This window comes from Sciurus vulgaris, assembly GCF_902686455.1.
Source record: "Sciurus vulgaris genome assembly, chromosome: 2".
In the NCBI taxonomy this organism is placed as follows: domain Eukaryota; kingdom Metazoa; phylum Chordata; class Mammalia; order Rodentia; family Sciuridae; genus Sciurus; species Sciurus vulgaris.
Window position 1 is genome coordinate 129,319,522 of NC_136462.1, and position 23,001 is coordinate 129,342,522.

General features: G+C 37.6%; 1 long non-coding RNA gene across 1 annotated transcript; it reads right to left on the minus strand.

Annotated features, from left to right (window-relative positions):
- Nucleotides 1–10,700: 10,700 nt before the first annotated feature.
- LOC306650473 lies at nucleotides 10,701–17,484 on the minus strand. The gene is made up of 3 exons (XR_013760933.1): nucleotides 17,345–17,484; nucleotides 15,640–15,771; nucleotides 10,701–10,929 (listed from the first exon to the last, which is right to left on the minus strand). It is a non-coding gene; the product is annotated as an uncharacterized lncRNA (long non-coding RNA).
- Nucleotides 17,485–23,001: the final 5,517 nt, after the last annotated feature.

The following is a 23,001-nucleotide window of genomic DNA, read 5'->3' on the forward strand; positions in this document are numbered from 1 at the left end:
TAGCTCACCTTGATCTACATTGACCTGTGGGAATAAGGTAAATACTTTTAAAGACAAGATACTTACATATCCCTTTGACAACCATGGTAAGAATGAATGATTCACTATGTACCTGAACACAAAATACACTAAGGTATTGTCCTAAAAGTATTTTTTCCCACATTATTGAAAAATGAGCAAGTAAAAATTCTATGAAATAAATAAGACAAAAACATTAGATGTCTCACAGTCTGGATTTATAGACATTGTAAAATCAATTTTATTCTTGATTATTCTTGTATGAGATTTGCTAATATTTTGTTGAGAATTTTTGCGTCAATGTTCATTAAGGATATTGGTCTGAAATTTTCTTTCCTCGATGTGTCTGTCTGGTTTAGGTATCAGGGTGATATTGGCTTCATAGAATGAGTTTGGGAGGGTTCCCTCCTCTTCTATTTTATGGAATACTTTGAGAAGTATTGGAATGAGCTCTTCTTTAAAGGTTTTGTATAACTCGACTGAGAACCCATCAGGTCCTGGACTTTTCTTTGTTGGTAGGCTTTTGATGACCTCTTCTATTTCATTACTTGAAATTGGTCTATTTAAATTGTGTATGTCCTCCTTGTTCAGTTTATGCAATTCATATGTCTCTAGAAACCTGTTGATGTCTTCGAAATTTTCTATTTTGTTGGAGTATAGATTTTCAAAATAGCTTCTAATTATGTTTTGTATTTCAATCCTGTCTGTTGTGATATTTCCTTGTTCATTCCGAATTTTAGTGATTTGGGTTTTCTCTCATCTTCTCTTTGTTAGTGTGGCTAAAGGTTTATCAATTTTGTTTATTTTTTCGAAGAACCAACTATTTATTTTGTCAATTTTTTGTATTGTTTCTTTTGTTTCAATTTCATTGATTTCAGCTCTGAGTTTAACTATTTCCTGTCTTCTACTACTTTTGGTGCTGGTTTGTTCTTCTTTATCTAGGGCTTTGAGCTGTAGTGTTAGGTCGTTTATTTGTTGAGTTTTACTTCTTTTATTAAATGCGCTCCATGAAATAAATTTCCCTCTAAGTACTGCTTTCATAGTGTCCCAGAGATTTTGATATGATGTTTCTTTGTTCTCATTTACCTCTAAGAAGTTTTTAATTTCCTTCCTAATATCTTCTGTTATCCATTCATCATATAATAGCATATTGTTTAATCTCCAGGTGTTGGAGTAGTTTGTTTTTTACTCTTTCATTTATTTCTAACTTCAATCCATTATGATCTGGTAGAATAGAAGGTAGTGTCTCTACCTTCTTGTATTTGCTAACATTAGCTTTGTGGCATAATATATGGTCTATTTTAGAGAAGGATCCATGTGCTGCTGAGAAGAAAGTGTAATTGCTCTTGGTTGGATGGTATATTCTATAAATGTCCGTTAAGTCTAAATTATTGATTGTGTTATTGAGATCTATGGTTTCTTTATTCAGTGTTTGTTTGGAAGATCTGTCCAGTGGTGAGAAACGCGTGTTAAAATCACCTAGTATTATTGTGTTATGGTCTATTTGGTTTCTGAAATTGAGAAGGATTTGTTTGACATACATGGATGAGCCACTGTTTGGGGCATAGATGTTTATGATTGTTATATCTTGCTGATTTATGCTTCCCTTAAGCAGTATGAAATGTCCTTCTTTATCCCTTCTGACTAACTTTGGCTTGAAGCCCATATTATCTGAAGTGAGGATGGATACTCCAGCTTTTTTGCTGAGTCCATGTGCATGGTATGTTTTTTCCCATCCTTTCACCTTTAGTCTATGGGTATCTTTTTCTATGAGGTGAGTCTCTTGCAGGCAACATATTGTTGGATCTTTCTTTTTAATCCAATCTGCCAGTCTATGTATTTTGATTGATGAATTCAGGCCATTAACATTCAGGGTTTTTATTGAGATATGATTTGTATTCCCAGTCATTTGGTTCATTTTAAAAATTTTATTTATTTATTTATTTTTTTGACACGACTTGGTTCCTCCTTTATTTGACAATTTCTTTAGAATAATTCCTCCCTTTGCTGATTTGCTTCTTTGTTTTTCATCTCTTCCTCATGAAATATTTTGCTGAGAATGTTCTGTAATGCTGGCTTTCTTTTTGTAAATTCTTTTAGCTTTTGTTTATCATGGAAGGATTTTATTTCATCGTCAAATTTGAAGGTAAGTTTTGCTAGGTATAAGATTCTTTATTGGCATCCATTTTCTTTCAGGGCTTGAAAAATGTTGTTCCAGGCCCTTCTAGCTTTTAGGGTCTGGATTGAGAAATCTGCTGATATCTGTATTGGTTTCCCCCTGAATGTAACTTGGTTCTTTTCTCTCACAGCCTTTAAAATTCTGTCTTTATTTTGTATGTTATGTATTTTCATTATAATGTGCCTTGGTGTGGGTCTGTTGTGATTTCGTGTATTTGGAGTCCTATAAGCCTCTTGAACTTGATTTTCCATTTCATTCTTCAGATTTGGGAAATTTTCTGATATTATTTCATTGAATAGATTGTTCATTCCTTTGGTTTGTTTCTCTGTGCCTTCCTCAATCCCAATAATTCTTAAATTTGGCCTTTTCATGATATCCCATAGTTCTTGGAGATTCTGTTCATGATTTCTTACCATCTTCTCTGTTTGGTCAACTTTGTTTTCAAGGTTAAATATTTTTTCTTCAATATCTGAGGTTCTGTTTTCCAGGTGTTGTATTCTATTGGTTATGCTTTCTATGGAGTTCTTAATTTGGTTTATTGTTTCCTTCATTTCAAGGATTTCTGTTTGTTTTTTTTTAATATCTCTAACTCTTTATTGAAATGATCTCTTGCTTCCTGTATTTGCTCTTTTAACTGTTAATTGGTGTGATCATTCAGTGCCTGCATTTGCTCTTTCATCTCATCGTTTGCTTCTCTGATCATTTTAATTATGTACATTCTGAACTCCCTTTCTGTCATTTCTTCTGCCATGCTGTCATTGGATTTTGTTGATATAACATCTAGATTTGTTTGGGGCATTTTCTTCCCTTGTTTTCTCATATTGTTCAGGTATCAGTGGACTGCTAAGATATTGCAGATTTCCTCTATTGACTTATAATGTCCCTGAAGATTTCTAGTATATCCCCTCTTAGCCTTCAGTAGCCTGAAGTCTTGGAGGAAGTTGATAATGTGGTGCTCCACAAGGAAGCTGCCTCTCTAGTGGTGGTGGCCTTCAGGTGGGGTATATTCCCTCCTAGTGGGCAGAGGTGCCTCCACTTGTTGACCAATGGTCATTCAAAGGGGAACTAGGCTGCGGGCTGAGGCAAGGTCTGTTTGGGCCTGAGTCTCTGGTTTTACCATCCTTGTGGGAAAACCTCACCGGGCAGGGAAGACTTAGCCGGTGGGGGAGGTCTCACTGGTCAGTTCCCTCCTAGAGGTTCCCCTCAATCTACAACTACCGCCTGGGCTGGGCTGCCTTCCTCTGCAACGTTCCCAGGGTCCTGGACCTACCTCCTGGGCCTGGGAGCCTCACACTACGCAGATGAGTCTCCTTAGGCTGCCCCTCCTCAGAGAATCTGCCTGCAGTCCAGGAACCTTCACTCCACCCCTAAGTGTGTCTCTGTGCGGCTCTTCACCAAGAAGCCTCCTAGGTCCTGGGACCCTGCTCTGCACCTAATCGCCTGGCTATGCAGCCCCTCCTCTGAGCAGCCACCTGGAGCCCCATACAGTTGCTCTGAGTCCCAGTGACCCGCCGCATGTCTCTTCCTCCGGACGGCCACCCAGTGTTCCAGTGCAGTCGCTAGGAGTCCAAGCAACTCACTGCGTGCCTCCTCCTCCCAACAACTGCCCGTAGCACTGGTGCAGTCACTCCGAGTCCAAGTGACCCGCCCCGTTCCTCCTCCTCCTCTGGGCAGCCCCCCGGTGTTCAGGAGCGGTCGCTTTGAGTCCAAACATCTCACCACTCACCTCCTCCTCTGAGCAGCTGCCCGGAGCTCTGATGCAGTCACTCTGAGTCCCAGCAACCCGCCGCCCTCCTCCTCCTCCTCTGGGCAGCACCCCCCCCCCGTGTTCAGAAGCGGTTGCTCTGAGTCCAAACAGCTCGCTGTGTAGCTCCTCCTCTGGGCCACTGCCTGGAGCCCCAGTGATTACTCCGAGTCCAAGCGCTGTGCTGAGCAGCCTCCTCTACGATGCTCCCAGTTGTCAGAGTTCACTGCTCCAGCGGTGGGAGGGGTGTCTCGTTGGGCAACTCTACTTCACAAAGTTCCCTGCGTTCCAGGACTACCGCCCCATCCGGGATGCCTTCCCAATGGGAGAGACTCCCCCGGCTGCTTTGAGTTGGTCCCAAGTCTCTCAATATCTCTCCTCTTTTGAATCCTGAGTCCTGGAGCAACATGAAACGCAGCCACCCTCTAGTCCGCCATCTTGAAACCTCTGTCCATTAGATCTTGAATATCCTACATAGTTTACTCTTTGTGCCGTTAGGTTTTCATCTCACCATGTTCCGTGCCACGATGTAAAACACTTTTCTATTGTTTCTATGTATTTGAGTTTTTTTTTTCTTTTTTTTTAAGATTCCACAAGGAAGCAAGTTCATATGGTATTTTTCTTTCTGTTTGGTTTATTTCAGTTAATATAATATCCCCCAAGTTGATCCATGTTGTTGTAAATAGCAGAATCTCCCTTTTAAGGCTGAAAATATTCCACTAAAATATATAAACCTATATTTCACAATTTATTTAACCATTTTATCTGCCAGTGAACACTTTGGCTGTTTCCAAGTTTTGGCTATTATGAATAATGCTGCAAAGAACATGGAAGAAAATGTTGTACATAAGGAAACACTATCAACTGAGTAAAAAGTCATCTAATGGAATGGGGCAATATAGTTGCAAATGATGTATTAGTAAAGAATTAAAGTTTACAATATATAAACTCTAAAATTCAACAACTAAATACAATCTGACTAAATATTTAAATACAAAATATTTAAATACATTTCTTTAAAGAAATACGTGAATGACTAAAAAGCACACAAAAAGATACTCAGCATCAATAACCATTATGGAAATGCAAATCAAACCACACTAATATACAGCCTCAAAGTCATTAGGGTAGGTACTATCAAAGAAGCAGAAAATTAAAAATGTTGGCAAGGATGCAATGAGATTGGAATCTTTGTGCACCATTGGTAAGAATGTATGATGACACAACTACTGTGGAAAGAGTATGGTAATTCCTCAAAATTTTAACAATAGGTTAACTGTATGATTCAGTAATTTCACTCTGAGGGAATTTAATAAAAAGAACAGAAAGCAGGGCCTCAAGGAGGTATTTGTGACTCATGTTCATAGTAGCAGTATTCAGAACTGGTAAAATGTAGAAGCAACCAAAGTGAAAATAGGTGGAATAATAAGTAAAATGTGGTCTAGCCATAAAATGTACTATTCAGTCTTGTCAAGAAAGAAAATTCTGACATATACTTACAACACAGATACATATTGAGACTATTACACTAAATGTAATAAACAAAAAGATAAATGCTATGTTTCCACTTAAAGGAAATAACTGTGATGATGGTAGTTATGGTTATATAACAATATAAGAGTATTTAATAATACTAACATGTACACTTAAAAATTGTTAGAGTTGTAAATTCTACATGTATTTTATCACAATAAAATTAGGGGAAAATAAAATGTAAAGGATTCATTCACATGAATAGAAAGAAAAACAGAGTGGCTCACATATACAATACCCATAATATACACTGTGCAAGTGCTGAACCCCAAGATTTGTTTAATGAAAATGTATGACTGTTGCCAGTCAAGCAATAAAGATTGTACTATTTTACCCCACAATTAGATGTACCTAGCTGTCCAATCCATTACTTTAACCTATGTAATCAGAGGAAATGAATGGTTATAGATTGGCTCGTAGGAAGGCACTGGTTTAGGTTAACAGAAGTGGAAGTTGAATGTGTCACTCAGCTGAGGAAAACTGAACATAAACTGGATTCTCTGGGGTCCTGTACTAGATATCACTCCAGTGCTTGCTGATGTGTCCAGAAAGAAGGCAGAAAATCGAGCAGCTAAGCCAGCATCAGGGTCAGTGGAGGTGGAAGTTGAGAGTGTCATTCAACTCAGGAGATTTGGAGACAAACTGAATTTCTGTCAGAAACTTCTAGATTTGATTTCCAAACTTTTCAGTTTAGTAACATGACTGCTTGAAAAGCTTTGCATGAAGACAGTCCTTTAAGAAGGAAGTGCCCCAGTAGGTCCAATTTCATCAGAGAGACTGCATTGTAATTGAAAGAAATGTGAAAGAACATTCAATTCCTTTTGGATGTCTTTGGAAAGGGAAGACAGACAAGTCAAAAGATGAATTTCTGTAGGAAGTTTCCCAGGAATCATTCTTTGGGATGTGAGACTGTTGTAAAACTACATTTTATTTAAAAACAAGAATGGAAGAGCCTTAAAAATAGGCAAGTTATTATTAATGCAATGAAAGAATTACTGTTGGTAGATAGTGCACTAGAAGAAATGTTAAAGATGGTTTTTTAGGCAGAAGGCATATAATACCAGAAGGAAACTGCCAGTTAAGCAAAAAATGGTAACTATGAAAATAAATTCAACAGATTTTATTAAATATTTTAACCTAAAACACAGCTGAAAGGTAGAAGTAACCCAAGGATCTATCAGTTGATGAATGGATTAAAAAAATGCCATATACATACAATGGAATATTATTCAACCATAAAAAAGAAGGAAATCTTTTAATATGCTATAATGGATGATTTGTAAGGACTTATACTAAGTTGAATAAGCTGGCCACAAAAGACAAATACTTCTTTACTCTACTCATGTGCAACCTAGACCAGTCAAATTAGCAAATTAAAAAAGAATGGCAGGTACCAGGGAGAGGTGGGTAATAGAGGGAGATAATAATAAATGGGTACAGAATTTCAGTTTTCAAGGTTAAAAGAGTGCTTAGTCTTTGGAAGCTCACCATTTTGGGGAGTGATCTCTAGTCTCCCTCCCCTTTTCTCAGAAGGCCTACGTTTCTCTGCCATTTGAGTGCTGGAAGATTCGCAGGGAGAATACCAGGCACCCTGAAAGCCAAGAAATGGACCCACCTCCTGAGCCCTAACTCCTCTGGGAAATAGAAACAGGGTCTCACACCTCCTACCTCTGGTGTATCAGGGCCTCACTGAAACCCAGATCCGTAAGTTTGAAGCTAGGGTCCATCTGGGCCTGTCTGAGACTAGCAAGGACTTGCCTGGGGTCAGTAAACCAATGGAAATTCACAAACTGGGAGCACTTTGTCTAGGGGAACATAGCTGGGAGAGGCTGCAGAGAGCCCAGTTCTCCCCAGTCCTTTAAGTCCTGTGGCTGGTAAGGGCTGAGAGGGGCCAGCTACAGTGGGTTGGAAGGTTGAAACGTTGGGTGGTGAGGACACTTGGCTCTGGGAAAACTGCTGAGTCCCTGTACCAACCACATCAGTGGGCTCCTTCCAATCCCCAGTGCCTGACCGGTCAACCCACTCTGCTACTAGGCCCGCAGCTTCGCCACTGGTCCACTAGCCCAGGCTGCCAGGCCACGGCTTTGCTGCCGGGCCTGCCCAGCTTAGCAACATAGCTTCATCACTCCACCTGCTCGAACCCACTGCCCAGCCCTGATCCACCTGGTCTAGGTCTGCCAGACTTGGCCAGCTTCTCACCACCCACGCCCACTCAGCTTGCCACTTCACCATCTGGCCTGCTTGGCCTACACTGGTGGATCCAGCCAACAATACTGCCTATACCACCCTGACCCAGATAGTGCTCCTCTGCCCAGCTCTAGTCCAGCTGCCCAGCTCACCACTGTGCTGCCCAGCCCACCTGGACGACAGTCAGCTGTTTCACTACCCAGCCTGCCCAGCTTGCTACTTAACTGCCTGGCCATCTGACAGGTCACTGGGTACCATCTGGCCCAACTACCTGCTTGGTCACCCTGGCCACAGCCCAGCTTGCCCAACAAGCTAATTCACCACCCACCTCCCCACCCAGCAGCTTTGCCACCTGGTCCACAGGTCTGGCCCACCATGCTAATCTCCCCAAAAGGGAAACTGGGAAGTCTTAAATCTCAGTCTTCACAATAAAAAAGAAGGACTGAACAGCCTATGAATCATACTCTCACACTTATTTAATTCTCAAGAAGAAACAAATCAATTGGTACAGACACGCAAACACCTATGCTTACTATTTTGTCCACTACAGTGGAAACAACTCCTTAATTTCTTAACATTTCACCAAGATTGTTCCTTTTTTTTGTGAGATATAATTTTTTTCACTCTCTTATTTTGAGGATTATGTTTTTTATTTAGTATATTTTGATTTTGTCTTGTATAGTTGTTGCCACTGCTCTATGTCCCTTGTCTCTGTTTGCTTTGTTCTATTGCTGACAGCCAAATTCCATTCTCTCCCTCCTCCTTTATATTATATTTTTTCTTTCCCTTTCTCACTAATAAAATATCCTAAGTTACCACGGCATTTTGGGCTATTAACCCTTTGAAATTGAAAATACTTTTCTACCCTCCTATCTTATCTTCTTTCCTCATATTAAACTCTATCCTTTATCACCATCTTATACTAACTGATGTATTAATGCCCCTATCACCAATGCCAGATAGCAAATATTCAATTGGTAGACTTCTGTAGATCACAACCTATCATTTGATTTTAAGCACAGATATAATCATGAGTATGTTACTGTTTTATACTAATGGATAATTGCTTGATATCCTATTTCTGAATATGTGTACCAATAAGATCTGTATATCCTCAAAATAGGAATACTAAAGTACCTAGGCTACTGTTGTGTATTATTGTTTGCATAGAAACTGTTTGCTCTCACTGGACTCCCCAGCCCCAATCTGTGAGGTACTTAGTAACTTAGAAGGATACTATAAACTTATAAGGTAGAAACTACAGCTTCAGATCCATTCAGAGAGATGGGTAGATACATAATAATATGGAAAAGCAAGGGAATAAACTGTCCCAATAACACAGAACACCTCAACAATAGACTCCTTTGACACCACAGTGGAGGAAATATCAGAAATGGAATTCAGAAATCTCATGGTTAAACTTATCTACCTAAGATGTAAAAAGATGACATAAGAAATGAAATCAGGGGGCTGGAATTGTAGCTCAGTGGTAGAGCACTTGCTGAGCACATGTGAGGCACTGGGTGAATCCTCAGCACCACATAAAAATAAATAAATAAAGATAATAAATCAAGATATTGTGTCCATCTACAACTATATATATGTCTACATATCTAAAATACATATATATACACACACACATATACGTATATATATCCATGTTAGAAAAAGAAATAAAATCAGAGTGAAGAATACAAGAAGGAAATAGAGATCTTGAAGAAGAATCAGTCAGAAATCCTCAAAAATGAAGGAATAAGTAAACCAAATTAAAAATTCATTGGAAAGCAAATTAACTAAAATACACCATAAAAATAATCATGAATACAATTATTCTTCACTTTTCACAATTTTTTTTAGTTAAGAATATATAATGAAAAGATTAACAATTCATTTCTAATTTTCTGTACATAAACATGTGTGTAACTATCCTTACTAGATGACTGGTATCTAAGAAAATGATGTGCACCAGCCAAAAAAATGGAACAACCTAGTGCCCATCAACTGGTGAATGGATAAAAAAAATGTGGCACATTATAAAACATGAATATGATTTGACCTTAAAAAGAATGAAATACTGTTGACTGTGGAATGGATGGAAGTAGAAATCATATTATCAAGTGAAAAGCTAGGCACAGAATACCATATGTTCCCAATCATATGTGGAATCTTAAAGTAGATCACATAGAAGTTGAGAGTGGAATGGTGGTTATACTAGAGGCTTGGCAGAGGAAGAGGAAGGTTTGGGGAATGTTGATCAATAGGGACTAAATTACAGTTAGACAGGACTAAGAAGTTCTGGTGTACACAGCTGGGTGACCACAGATAATAATGTATCGCACATTTCAAAAACTGAGGAGAAAAGAATTTTGAAACTTTCACCACAAAGAAATGATAAATATTTGAGAAGATAGATATATTTAACCTGATTTAAACCTAATACAGTGTATGCATGTAATGAAATGTTGCACGGTACCCCCAGTAATATGTATGCTTTTTATGTTTTTATATCTCAGTTTAAAATAAACAAAAATAAAATTGCAATACTTAAAAAAAGAAGAAAATGGCATGAATGCTTCAAGTTTACCAGAGCTACTTTAACATTGTTTTATTAAGTATGACCTTGTGCCCAGCATTTGTTTACTGGGTATATTATGAATGCTGCTGGTCAAGTACTCAAAGGGTTGCGATACCTCCACCCTAAATATAAAAGAATTCTCTATGATTTATTTGTTCTAACTTAATATAAGGAGGACAGTTTCTAATACCTCATTGCTGTGGGTCCGACTGCCTGAACATCTGAAATCCACCTCCCTACATGTCTGCCTAGCAGGGTCCCCGTGCTGGACCTCAGCTCACAGAAGTGGTTTGGTCACTCATTTTGTTCAGATTCCAACGAGATCCATTTTTGTAAGTCATCATTGGTCCAGGCACATTTAATAAAAGGGACACTGATCACCCAGGTTTTGTTACCCTGGGACACAAAGACCCACACTCTTCAATCATGGAGTCCTTCATCACAGTTAATGACCAGTCCCCCTGGCTGTCTAGCATAGCCATGGTTCAATGTCATTGGATTATTATGATTCCCTAGAAGGAATATCAGTATTTTCAGGACACAATGCTTATCAAGAGCAAATTATCACATTAAACTGGGAACAGAAGCACTTGAGAATAATTAAGCAGAATTCTTCCCAAACTCTCTTCCATGTTACCTTGCAAGAGGAAGGAATAAACTTTTTCATACAATCCACTGTTGGTCCATGTTGAACTGTAGAAATACAGCAAATATCTTCGTTCTTCAGTAACCTTGGGAGTTTAGTCCAAGGACATGAAGCAGACACCAAAATTTGAGGATGCTCAAGTCCCTTATATAAAATAAAGCAGTGCATATAACCCAAGCCTCCCAAATACACTAAACCATCTCTAGATTATTTATAATACCCAAATAAATATAAATACTTCTTAACTTGTGATTATTTGTACTGTTTAGAGAATAATGACAAGTCTATAGTACTTGTTCAATACCGATTTTTTCCCCAAATATCTGACTGAATCACAGATGTGGGACTCACAGATAAGCAGGGTCAATTGCATATGTAACGATGGTAAGTTTATATATACATTCATTGATTATGGAAAGACTGGATAGTTCACTATATATCTGCACATAGAATATACTAGTACATTATCCTACTAGCATTTTCCCCACATTCATAGAAGAATTTATTTATTCCTGAAATAAAGAGACAGAAACATCAAATGTCTCAGCAGATTATTAATACCTCACACTATTTGGATTCACAGACTTTATAAAAGCAATTGCATTCCTGAATTGCTTACAGCATAAAAAGACCAATAAAAATATGTCTGGCATTTATTCATTTGGTTTGTGAGGCTAGAAATCAAACCTAGGGTTTTCAGGCACACTAAGATGACACAATTACTGCACTTCAACCCCAGACTGAAAAATGCACTTGTCAAAAATTTTGGCTGGGGGTATAGTTCAGTGCTTAGCATGTGTGATGCCCTCAGTTCAAGTTTCAGCAACACACACACACACACACACACACACACACACACACACACACACACATTGCCATGTTATTTGGAAATTGGTGTTCTGATCCTTCATAGATATAGAAGTTGATAAAAATGATTAACTCAGTATTTCAATGTTATGGTAGTATTACCAACCTCAGGTTAGAACCTTGTCACATGGAAAAAATCATTGCCTGAGAGATGTACATTAGGTATAAAGAAAAATTAGAATTTACTGAGAATGCTAATAATCTCGAAGGAGCCCGACATTTTAATGTCTCAGGTATCACCTTAAAGTCTTTGGGAATAGGGGAATATTTATATGAGAAATAGATTAGGGATGACATGAAGAAAGCAAGCATTTCCTAGGAACATGAGTTAAGACAGTCCAGCACTGGTTTTAGTCAGGTTTTTCGCTGCTGTGACTAAATTTTCTCATCAGCACAATTATAGAGGAGGAAAGGTTTATTTGAGGGCTCATGAATTCAGAAATCTTAGTTCACAGAAGGCCAGCTCCATTCCTCTGGGCTCAAGGTGAGGCAGAACATCAAGGCAGAAGACAGTGGCAGAGGGAAGCAGCTGGCATCATCAGAAAGCAGAAACTCAAATCTCCAGATATGAATATATACCCCATAGTTGATTCCCACCTCCTCCAGCTGCACGCTACAACTTCAATTATTCCCACCAGGATTAATTCACTGATTGGGTTAAGATTCTTACAACCCCAATCTTTCTCCTCCAAACTTTCCTGCATTGTCTCACATGTGAGCTTTGGGGGACACCTCACATCCAAACCATAACAAGCACTGACCACAGGTGATATCTCCTGAAAGTCTACTTTTGTCTTGAGTCTAGAACACAGAGTAAAGAATATATCCTGTGAATGAGAAATAAGAATAAAGCAAGATGGAGTCACTAGATGGCAATATCCCATCACAGCAGAAATAATTCTAAGAAATTCTAATGTTTCTTTTCTCTTCAAAGCACAGGGAAGGCAGGGAAGTGAAGAACAATACCTTCCCAATTGAATGTTTACTCTTAAGGGATTTCAAAGAAACTAACCATAGGTATGTACTTGACAACCTACATGTCAAGAAAATTACATTCACTATTTAGAACAGAGGAATATAGAAGGTCAATTATTTTCTAAGACGTTGTTGTCAAAGTCTCCCCAAAAATCTCCTTCAGGATCCACTCATTAAAACTAAAATCTCTCCATTTAAATATGAAAATGGGCTGAAGAAATGAATATCAGTCCACCATTTTATAGTTTAAAATTCTTCATGCAATGAATTCAGCCAAAATAGCAGGCAATAAAATCAACACGCATACATCTAAAGCATTTTTATACGCAAGCAATGAAACAGTTAAAAGGGAAATGAGGAAAACAACTCCACTTGCAATAGCTTAAAAAAAAAAACTACTTGGGAAAACTACAAAACATTGAAGAAAGAAATTGAGGAAGACCTTAGAAGCTGGAAAAGATCTCCCATGTTCTTGGATAGGAAGAATTAATATTGTCAAAATGGCCATACTACCTAAAGTGCTATACAGATTCAATGCAATTCCAATTAAAATCCCAATGACGTACCTTTACAGAAATAAAGCAAGCAATCATGAAATTCATCTGGAAGAATAAGAAACCCAGAATAGCTAAAGCAATCCTTAGCGGGAAAAATGAGCAGGGGATATTGCAATACCAGAACTTCAACTATACTACAAAGCAATAGTAACAAAAACGGCATGGTATTGGCACCAAAATAGAGAGGTAGATCAATGGTACAGAATAGAGGACATGGACACAAACCCAAATAAATACAATTTTCTCATACTAGACAAAGTTGCCAAAAATATGCAATGGAGAAAAGATAGCTTCTTCAACAAATGGTGCTGGGAAAACTGGAAATCCATATGCAACAGAATGAACTAAACCCCTATCTCTCACCCAGAACAAAAATCAACTCACAATGGATCAAGGACCTTGAAATCAGACCATAGACCCTGCATCTTATAGAAGAAAAAGTAGGTCCAAATCTTCAACTCGTTGGCTTAGGACCAGACTTCCTCAACAGGACTCCCATAGCACAAGAAATAAAAGCAAGAATCAATAACTGGGATAGATTCAAACTAAATAGCTTTCTCTCAGCAAAGGAAACTATCAGCAATGTGAAGAGAGAGCCTACAGAGTGGGAGAATATCTTTGCCACTCATACTTTAGATAGAGCACTAATTTTCAGAATCTATAAAGAACTCAAAAAACTCTACACCAAGAATACAAATAACACAGTCAACAAATGGGCTAAGGATATGAACAGATGCTTCACAGAAGAAGATCTACAAGCAATCAACAAACATATGAAAAAATGTTCACCATCTTTAGTAATATGAGAAATGCAAATCAAAACTACACTAAGATTCCATCTCACCCCAATTAAAATGGCGATTATCAAGAACACAAGCAACAATAGGTGTTGGAGAGGATGTGGGGAAACAGGTACACTCATACATTGCTGGTGGGGTTGCAAATTAGTGCAGCCACTCTGGAAAGCAGTGTGGAGATCCCTTAGAAAACATGGAATGGACCCACCACTTGACCCAGCTATCCCACTTCTTGGCCTATACCCAAAGGACTTAAAATCAGCACACTACAGAGATACAGCCACATCAATGTTCATAGCTGCTCAATTCACAATAGCCAGACTGTGAACCAACCTAGATGTCCTTCAATTGATGAATGGATAAAGAAACTGTGATATATATACACACAATGGAATATTACTCAGCTATAAAGAATAATAAAATTATGGCATTTGCAGGCAATGGATGAAATTGGAGAATATCATGCTAAGCGAGATAATCCAATCTCAAAAATCCAAAAGAGGAATGATCTCACTGATAAGCGGATGATAACACATAATGGGGATGGGAGGGGGGAAAGAATGGAGGAAGGATGGACTGTATAGAGGGAAAGAGGGGTGGGAGGGGTTGGGGGGAGAAGGAAGAAATAACAGAATGAATCTAACCTCATTACCCTATGTGAATGTATGATTACGCAAATGGTATGCTATTACTCCATGTACAAACAGAACAACATATATCTCATTTGTTTACAATAAAAATAAATTAAAAAAAATTCTTCATGCAAGATTTGCATTCTCCCTCAACCATGTAGAATACTGGGCCCCAAACACAGGGAAAACAAAACATGACACTTGTGACCATATGCGTGATCGAACTAAAACATGCCATTAACTCTTTCAAACAACAAACATTGCATGTTCCATAACACTTTTTAAATTTAAGTGATAAAGGCCAAATAAAAACTCATCACTTCTTTCAAGGCCATTTACTAGGACCTTAGTAGAATATTCCCACTGAGAAGAAATGCCTCATCAAACATATAGTATAAATGGCTCAAGTATAGGCAAACTGTTTCCCACAGTGTTCCCTACTCAGGTGCTGATCTCCAAGCCAGTATATAGATGCTGTCAGTCAAACAACAAAGGGGTAGCTATTATATCCACAATTGGATATCTATAAACAATATCCAATTCATTTTAACTAAGCTATACAATTAGGAAGCTTTCAATTCCCTCAGCCCTGGGGAACCTACTACCTGAACATCTGAAGTTCCCCCATATGTCTGCCTAGTAGGGTCCCCAATCTGGACCACTCAGCTCACAGAAGTGGTTTGGTCACTCATTTTGTTCAGATTCCAACGAGATCCATTTTGTAAGTCATCATTGGTCCAGGTACATTATGAAAGGAACCCTGAGCCTGAGGTATGTGGTAGACATTGTCCACTCAGATTCATTCACCCTGGGACACACTGACCCACATTCTTTAATCATGCAGACCAACCCCATGGCTGCTAGCACAGCCAGGGGCCAGTGCTATTGGAGCTTGGTGGTTTCATCAGTATGTCAGACAAAATGCTTACTTTGTGAGAAATCCCACTGGCTCTTGAGGATAAGAGGCTAAATGATTTCCAAGACTTTCCTTCATGTGGCAACACAAATGAAGGAATAAATTCATCCAGATGAATTGCATGCAGGTCTTGGTCTGCACTGACCTGCAGGAAGAGAATATTCATATAGGAATATGAAAAGTATACCATTCATTTTTTTCACATTTGCATGGAATAGGAGGTTTCACTATTAACTTCTACATAAATTATACTCATTTACAATCAAAGTAGAAAAAAGCACAAAATCGTAAAAATAGTGATGTCTTAGCTCAGCTTCATAATGCTTGATGCTATTTCTATTAACTTACTATTTACAAAATTAAATTTTTGATAATTTAAAAAATAATACTAAAACTACACAAGAATTTACTAAAAATATGTTGTAACCTTAGGAGTATATTGTTTTCATCATTCCCAGATAAAGGAGCGGGTACAAGTGACAGATTCAGCACCTAACTGGTACAGTGGTGGGATTCCAAGGATTCTATCATGCCTAACTGACGATAGTAAGGGGAATTAGGGAAGCTGAGAAAAAAATTGCTAATGGATTACTGAATTACATTGAATTTAAAGAATTCACATAAGACATTCATTGGACCATCTGTATGACAAACACAATTAAGCTTCCATCTTGGGTCACAATTATATAAAATAATATTTTATAATATGTTAGTCTCAAAATTTCCCCAGCATATCCACTTCAAATTATTTATTATAATGAGAATATCTCTTTCAACACAGTGGAAGATATTGAGGACAGGTATTTGTGACCAATAAGTTCATGTAAAATGAATTTTAAACATACCCCTTTCACATCTAAAATGTTTGATGGAGCATATATTTGAAGGCAGTACTAATGTATAAAATCATTTCCTTTTTGATAGGAAAAAGTGAAAAGACACTTGTCCAAGCCTAGTGCCTAAATCTGCAAAAAAATTAAAATCCACTACTTGACTCCACATACAGTACCCTTTCTTAAATTTCAGTGTAAATGTTTTACTTAATAGAAAATAAAAAGTAAAATATCTTTAATATCCTTGAATATTAAACATCTCATTACATACAAAAGACAAACCATCAGCCAGAAGACTTAGGTAGCTCAGACAAATGTCAGAAGACCCAAGGGTAGGCACACTAATTTCCTGTTTGCCTCACCAGTCAAGTCCTGTTTCTCTCAACTCTATTATTAGGTATATAGATGGCACCAGTCAAGCTCTTAAAAAAAAAAAAAAAAAACCAAAAAAAAAAACCTGTCATTCTACAATTCTACAATTGGGTGTTTATAGACTTCTGTACAATTAATTTGCTTTGAATAGCTAATGACCACTTAAACTCCCTCCACAGGTCTGCCTAGCAGGGTCCCCATGCTGGACCTCAGATCACAGAAGTGGTTTGGTCACTCATTTTGTTCAGATTCCAACGAGATCCATTTTTGTAAGTCATCATTGGTCCAGGCACATTTAATAAGAGGGACTCAGAGCCTGAGGTATGTATCAGGTACTGCTCACCCAGGTTTTTGTCACCCTGAGACACTCTGAACCACACTCTTCAATTATGCAGACCAGCATTTGAGTCAGTGATAAGCCCCACAGTCACCGAACATAGCCAGGGTCCAGTGTCATTAGAATATTGTGTTTCCCTAAGAAGAATGTCTATATTTTCAGGACAAAACACTTACCATAAAAGAATTTCCATTGGCCAATAAGAAAGAGAGGCTGAATTATTCCCAGTACTTTTGCTTTATGTGTTGACACAGGAAGGAAAAATTTGTTCATTTGAAACCTAGTTTTTGCTCCATGTTGTCATGGGGAAGAATCTGGGAATATAAGAAGCAGATATGTTCAGTTTTTACAACTGCACAATAGCAGTTATCACTATTAACCTGTATGAAATACACTAATTTATAATCTTTGTAGAATGTTTCAGATGTTATACAAAGTAGAAAAAAAAAGCATAAAGGAGACTGAAGGCTCAGATAAATTTTCAGATTATTATGTTCAATACTGTTATTAACCAACTGAATTAGTCAGGGCTCTCTAGAGGAACAGAATCAATAGGAAGTATGATTACAAAAAGGGGATTAGATTGGCTTACACGACCAGAAGCTAGCTAGTCCACAATGGCCGTCTGCAGCTGGAGAGCTGGAAGAACCAGCTGCTGTGCAGTCCAAGGCATGGAAGCCCCAGAAAAAGAAAGATCCACAGTGCGACCCTACTCTGAGACCAAGGCTTCTGGAAACTACCTGGAGAATCACTGGCGGAGTCTATTTTGGAAGAGTGAAGAGGCAAGAGTTTGATATCCTCAAACAATTAGGAAGCAGTAATCAAGAACCCATTCAAGAAGAGCTGAGCTTACATCTGTATCTGCTTCCTTGTTCTTCCAACTTTTATTCTATCCTATTGGGTGGTACTGCCCATGCTTAGGGAGGTCTCCACTTCAGTTCACTATCCCACATTCCAATCATTCCTAGACACGCCCTCATTGACACAGCCAGAGGCCTCTTAATCATCTGTATCTCTTAATCCAATCAAGTTGATAATTATTAATCAATACACCAACACTTTATAAACCTATTTAATTCTACTTAAAAATAATAAAAATAACCCTCAGAAATAAATTCACTAAAATTGGACGTTACCTCAGGAGTATGTTATGTTGATCCTTCACAGGGAGCTAACACAGGTCACAAAGTCAGTACTGCACTGGTTTTGCAATGAGATTCCAGGGAATTCCAGTACTTAATCTAGAAAGTACAGGGGAAATAAGGGAAGTTGTGAAACAAAACTGTGCTAATGAATTTAGTTATAAGCAATTATAACAATTCACATAATGCACTGGACCACCTGTGTGACAAAACATCACATCTTTGATCATGAATATAAAAATAATATTTTATGAAGTATCCATTTTGAAGTTTCCCCAGCACATCTACTTCAAATAAGTTATTATAATTAGGATATCTCTTTCAATGAAATAGAAAATATTGACAGGATACAGGAAAGTATCCTATCTGACAGGATACAGGAAAGTATCCTATTTGAAAACACAGTTATTTAAAGTACATTCATAGCTAAAAATGTTTAAGTAGCCTGTAGTTGATGTCAGCATTAAAAACATGTCTGAAATTAGTTTCTATGCTTATAGAAAAAATAAAAGAAATAAATAAAAAAGAACAATCCAATTGTAGTGATTGAGTTGGCAGCAAATTAAAATATACTGTTAAGATTCTACAGAGTATAGTATCTATTCTTCCACTACCATGTTATACCACTGAGCTACAACCCCAGCCCCATCATCTGTTGTTTTTAAGTGTCTGTTCACTATAGTGTATGGATGCTATAAGCCAAACACTCAAAGAGTTTCGAGTTTTACCCCACCAGCAAATTTTAATAGACAACTGTCTAATCCATTTCTTTCAACAGATGCAGCCAGGATAGCTTTCAAATACTTTAGTCCCTGTGGGACTTACTGCCTGAATACCTGAAATCCCCCCACATGTCTGCCTAACAGGGTGCTGGACCTCAGCTCACAGAAGTGGTTTGTTCACTCATTGTGTTCAGATTCCAATGAGATCCAGTTTTGTAAGTCATCATTGGTCCAGGCACATTTAATAAGAGGGACCCTGAGCCTGAGGGATGTGGCAGATAATGAGTACTCACCTTTCTGTCTCCCTGGGTCACATGGACCTACACTCATGGAGCCCTGCATCATAATTAATGATCAGTCCTATAGCTGCCTAGCATAGCCAGGGGTCAGTGTCATTGGATTGATGTGATTCCCTAGGGAAAATGTCATTATTTTCAGAATAATATGCTTACCACCAGTGAATTCTCATATCAACCTATGGTAATATGTGGAAGATGAATTAGCAGAATTATTCTCAGAACTCTCCTTCATGTTACTTCTCAAGAGTAGCTCACCTTGATCTACATTGACCTGTGGGAATAAGGTAAATACTTTTAAAGACAAGATACTTACATATCCCTTTGACAACCATGGTAAGAATGAATGATTCACTATGTACCTGAACACAAATACACTAAGGTATTGTCCTAAAAGTATTTTTTCCCACATTATTGAAAAATGAGCAAGTAAAAATTCTATGAAATAAATAAGACAAAAACATTAGATGTCTCACAGTCTGGATTTATAGACATTGTAAAATCAATTTTATTCTTGATTATTCTTGTATGAGATTTGCTAATATTTTGTTGAGAATTTTTGCGTCAATGTTCATTAAGGATATTGGTCTGAAATTTTCTTTCCTCGATGTGTCTGTCTGGTTTAGGTATCAGGGTGATATTGGCTTCATAGAATGAGTTTGGGAGGGTTCCCTCCTCTTCTATTTTATGGAATACTTTGAGAAGTATTGGAATGAGCTCTTCTTTAAAGGTTTTGTATAACTCGACTGAGAACCCATCAGGTCCTGGACTTTTCTTTGTTGGTAGGCTTTTGATGACCTCTTCTATTTCATTACTTGAAATTGGTCTATTTAAATTGTGTATGTCCTCCTTGTTCAGTTTATGCAATTCATATGTCTCTAGAAACCTGTTGATGTCTTCGAAATTTTCTATTTTGTTGGAGTATAGATTTTCAAAATAGCTTCTAATTATGTTTTGTATTTCAATCCTGTCTGTTGTGATATTTCCTTGTTCATTCCGAATTTTAGTGATTTGGGTTTTCTCTCATCTTCTCTTTGTTAGTGTGGCTAAAGGTTTATCAATTTTGTTTATTTTTTCGAAGAACCAACTATTTATTTGTCAATTTTTTGTATTGTTTCTTTTGTTTCAATTTCATTGATTTCAGCTCTGAGTTTAACTATTTCCTGTCTTCTACTACTTTTGGTGCTGGTTTGTTCTTCTTTATCTAGGGCTTTGAGCTGTAGTGTTAGGTCGTTTATTTGTTGAGTTTTACTTCTTTTATTAAATGCGCTCCATGAAATAAATTTCCCTCTAAGTACTGCTTTCATAGTGTCCCAGAGATTTTGATATGATGTTTCTTTGTTCTCATTTACCTCTAAGAAGTTTTTAATTTCCTTCCTAATATCTTCTGTTATCCATTCATCATATAATAGCATATTGTTTAATCTCCAGGTGTTGGAGTAGTTTGTTTTTTACTCTTTCATTTATTTCTAACTTCAATCCATTATGATCTGGTAGAATAGAAGGTAGTGTCTCTACCTTCTTGTATTTGCTAACATTAGCTTTGTGGCATAATATATGGTCTATTTTAGAGAAGGATCCATGTGCTGCTGAGAAGAAAGTGTAATTGCTCTTGGTTGGATGGTATATTCTATAAATGTCCGTTAAGTCTAAATTATTGATTGTGTTATTGAGATCTATGGTTTCTTTATTCAGTGTTTGTTTGGAAGATCTGTCCAGTGGTGAGAAACGCGTGTTAAAATCACCTAGTATTATTGTGTTATGGTCTATTTGGTTTCTGAAATTGAGAAGGATTTGTTTGACATACATGGATGAGCCACTGTTTGGGGCATAGATGTTTATGATTGTTATATCTTGCTGATTTATGCTTCCCTTAAGCAGTATGAAATGTCCTTCTTTATCCCTTCTGACTAACTTTGGCTTGAAGCCCATATTATCTGAAGTGAGGATGGATACTCCAGCTTTTTTGCTGAGTCCATGTGCATGGTATGTTTTTTCCCATCCTTTCACCTTTAGTCTATGGGTATCTTTTTCTATGAGGTGAGTCTCTTGCAGGCAACATATTGTTGGATCTTTCTTTTTAATCCAATCTGCCAGTCTATGTATTTTGATTGATGAATTCAGGCCATTAACATTCAGGGTTTTTATTGAGATATGATTTGTATTCCCAGTCATTTGGTTCATTTTAAAAATTTTATTTATTTATTTATTTTTTTGACACGACTTGGTTCCTCCTTTATTTGACAATTTCTTTAGAATAATTCCTCCCTTTGCTGATTTGCTTCTTTGTTTTTCATCTCTTCCTCATGAAATATTTTGCTGAGAATGTTCTGTAATGCTGGCTTTCTTTTTGTAAATTCTTTTAGCTTTTGTTTATCATGGAAGGATTTTATTTCATCGTCAAATTTGAAGGTAAGTTTTGCTAGGTATAAGATTCTTTATTGGCATCCATTTTCTTTCAGGGCTTGAAAAATGTTGTTCCAGGCCCTTCTAGCTTTTAGGGTCTGGATTGAGAAATCTGCTGATATCTGTATTGGTTTCCCCCTGAATGTAACTTGGTTCTTTTCTCTCACAGCCTTTAAAATTCTGTCTTTATTTTGTATGTTATGTATTTTCATTATAATGTGCCTTGGTGTGGGTCTGTTGTGATTTCGTGTATTTGGAGTCCTATAAGCCTCTTGAACTTGATTTTCCATTTCATTCTTCAGATTTGGGAAATTTTCTGATATTATTTCATTGAATAGATTGTTCATTCCTTTGGTTTGTTTCTCTGTGCCTTCCTCAATCCCAATAATTCTTAAATTTGGCCTTTTCATGATATCCCATAGTTCTTGGAGATTCTGTTCATGATTTCTTACCATCTTCTCTGTTTGGTCAACTTTGTTTTCAAGGTTAAATATTTTTTCTTCAATATCTGAGGTTCTGTTTTCCAGGTGTTGTATTCTATTGGTTATGCTTTCTATGGAGTTCTTAATTTGGTTTATTGTTTCCTTCATTTCAAGGATTTCTGTTTGTTTTTTTTTAATATCTCTAACTCTTTATTGAAATGATCTCTTGCTTCCTGTATTTGCTCTTTTAACTGTTAATTGGTGTGATCATTCAGTGCCTGCATTTGCTCTTTCATCTCATCGTTTGCTTCTCTGATCATTTTAATTATGTACATTCTGAACTCCCTTTCTGTCATTTCTTCTGCCATGCTGTCATTGGATTTTGTTGATATAACATCTAGATTTGTTTGGGGCATTTTCTTCCCTTGTTTTCTCATATTGTTCAGGTATCAGTGGACTGCTAAGATATTGCAGATTTCCTCTATTGACTTATAATGTCCCTGAAGATTTCTAGTATATCCCCTCTTAGCCTTCAGTAGCCTGAAGTCTTGGAGGAAGTTGATAATGTGGTGCTCCACAAGGAAGCTGCCTCTCTAGTGGTGGTGGCCTTCAGGTGGGGTATATTCCCTCCTAGTGGGCAGAGGTGCCTCCACTTGTTGACCAATGGTCATTCAAAGGGGAACTAGGCTGCGGGCTGAGGCAAGGTCTGTTTGGGCCTGAGTCTCTGGTTTTACCATCCTTGTGGGAAAACCTCACCGGGCAGGGAAGACTTAGCCGGTGGGGGAGGTCTCACTGGTCAGTTCCCTCCTAGAGGTTCCCCTCAATCTACAACTACCGCCTGGGCT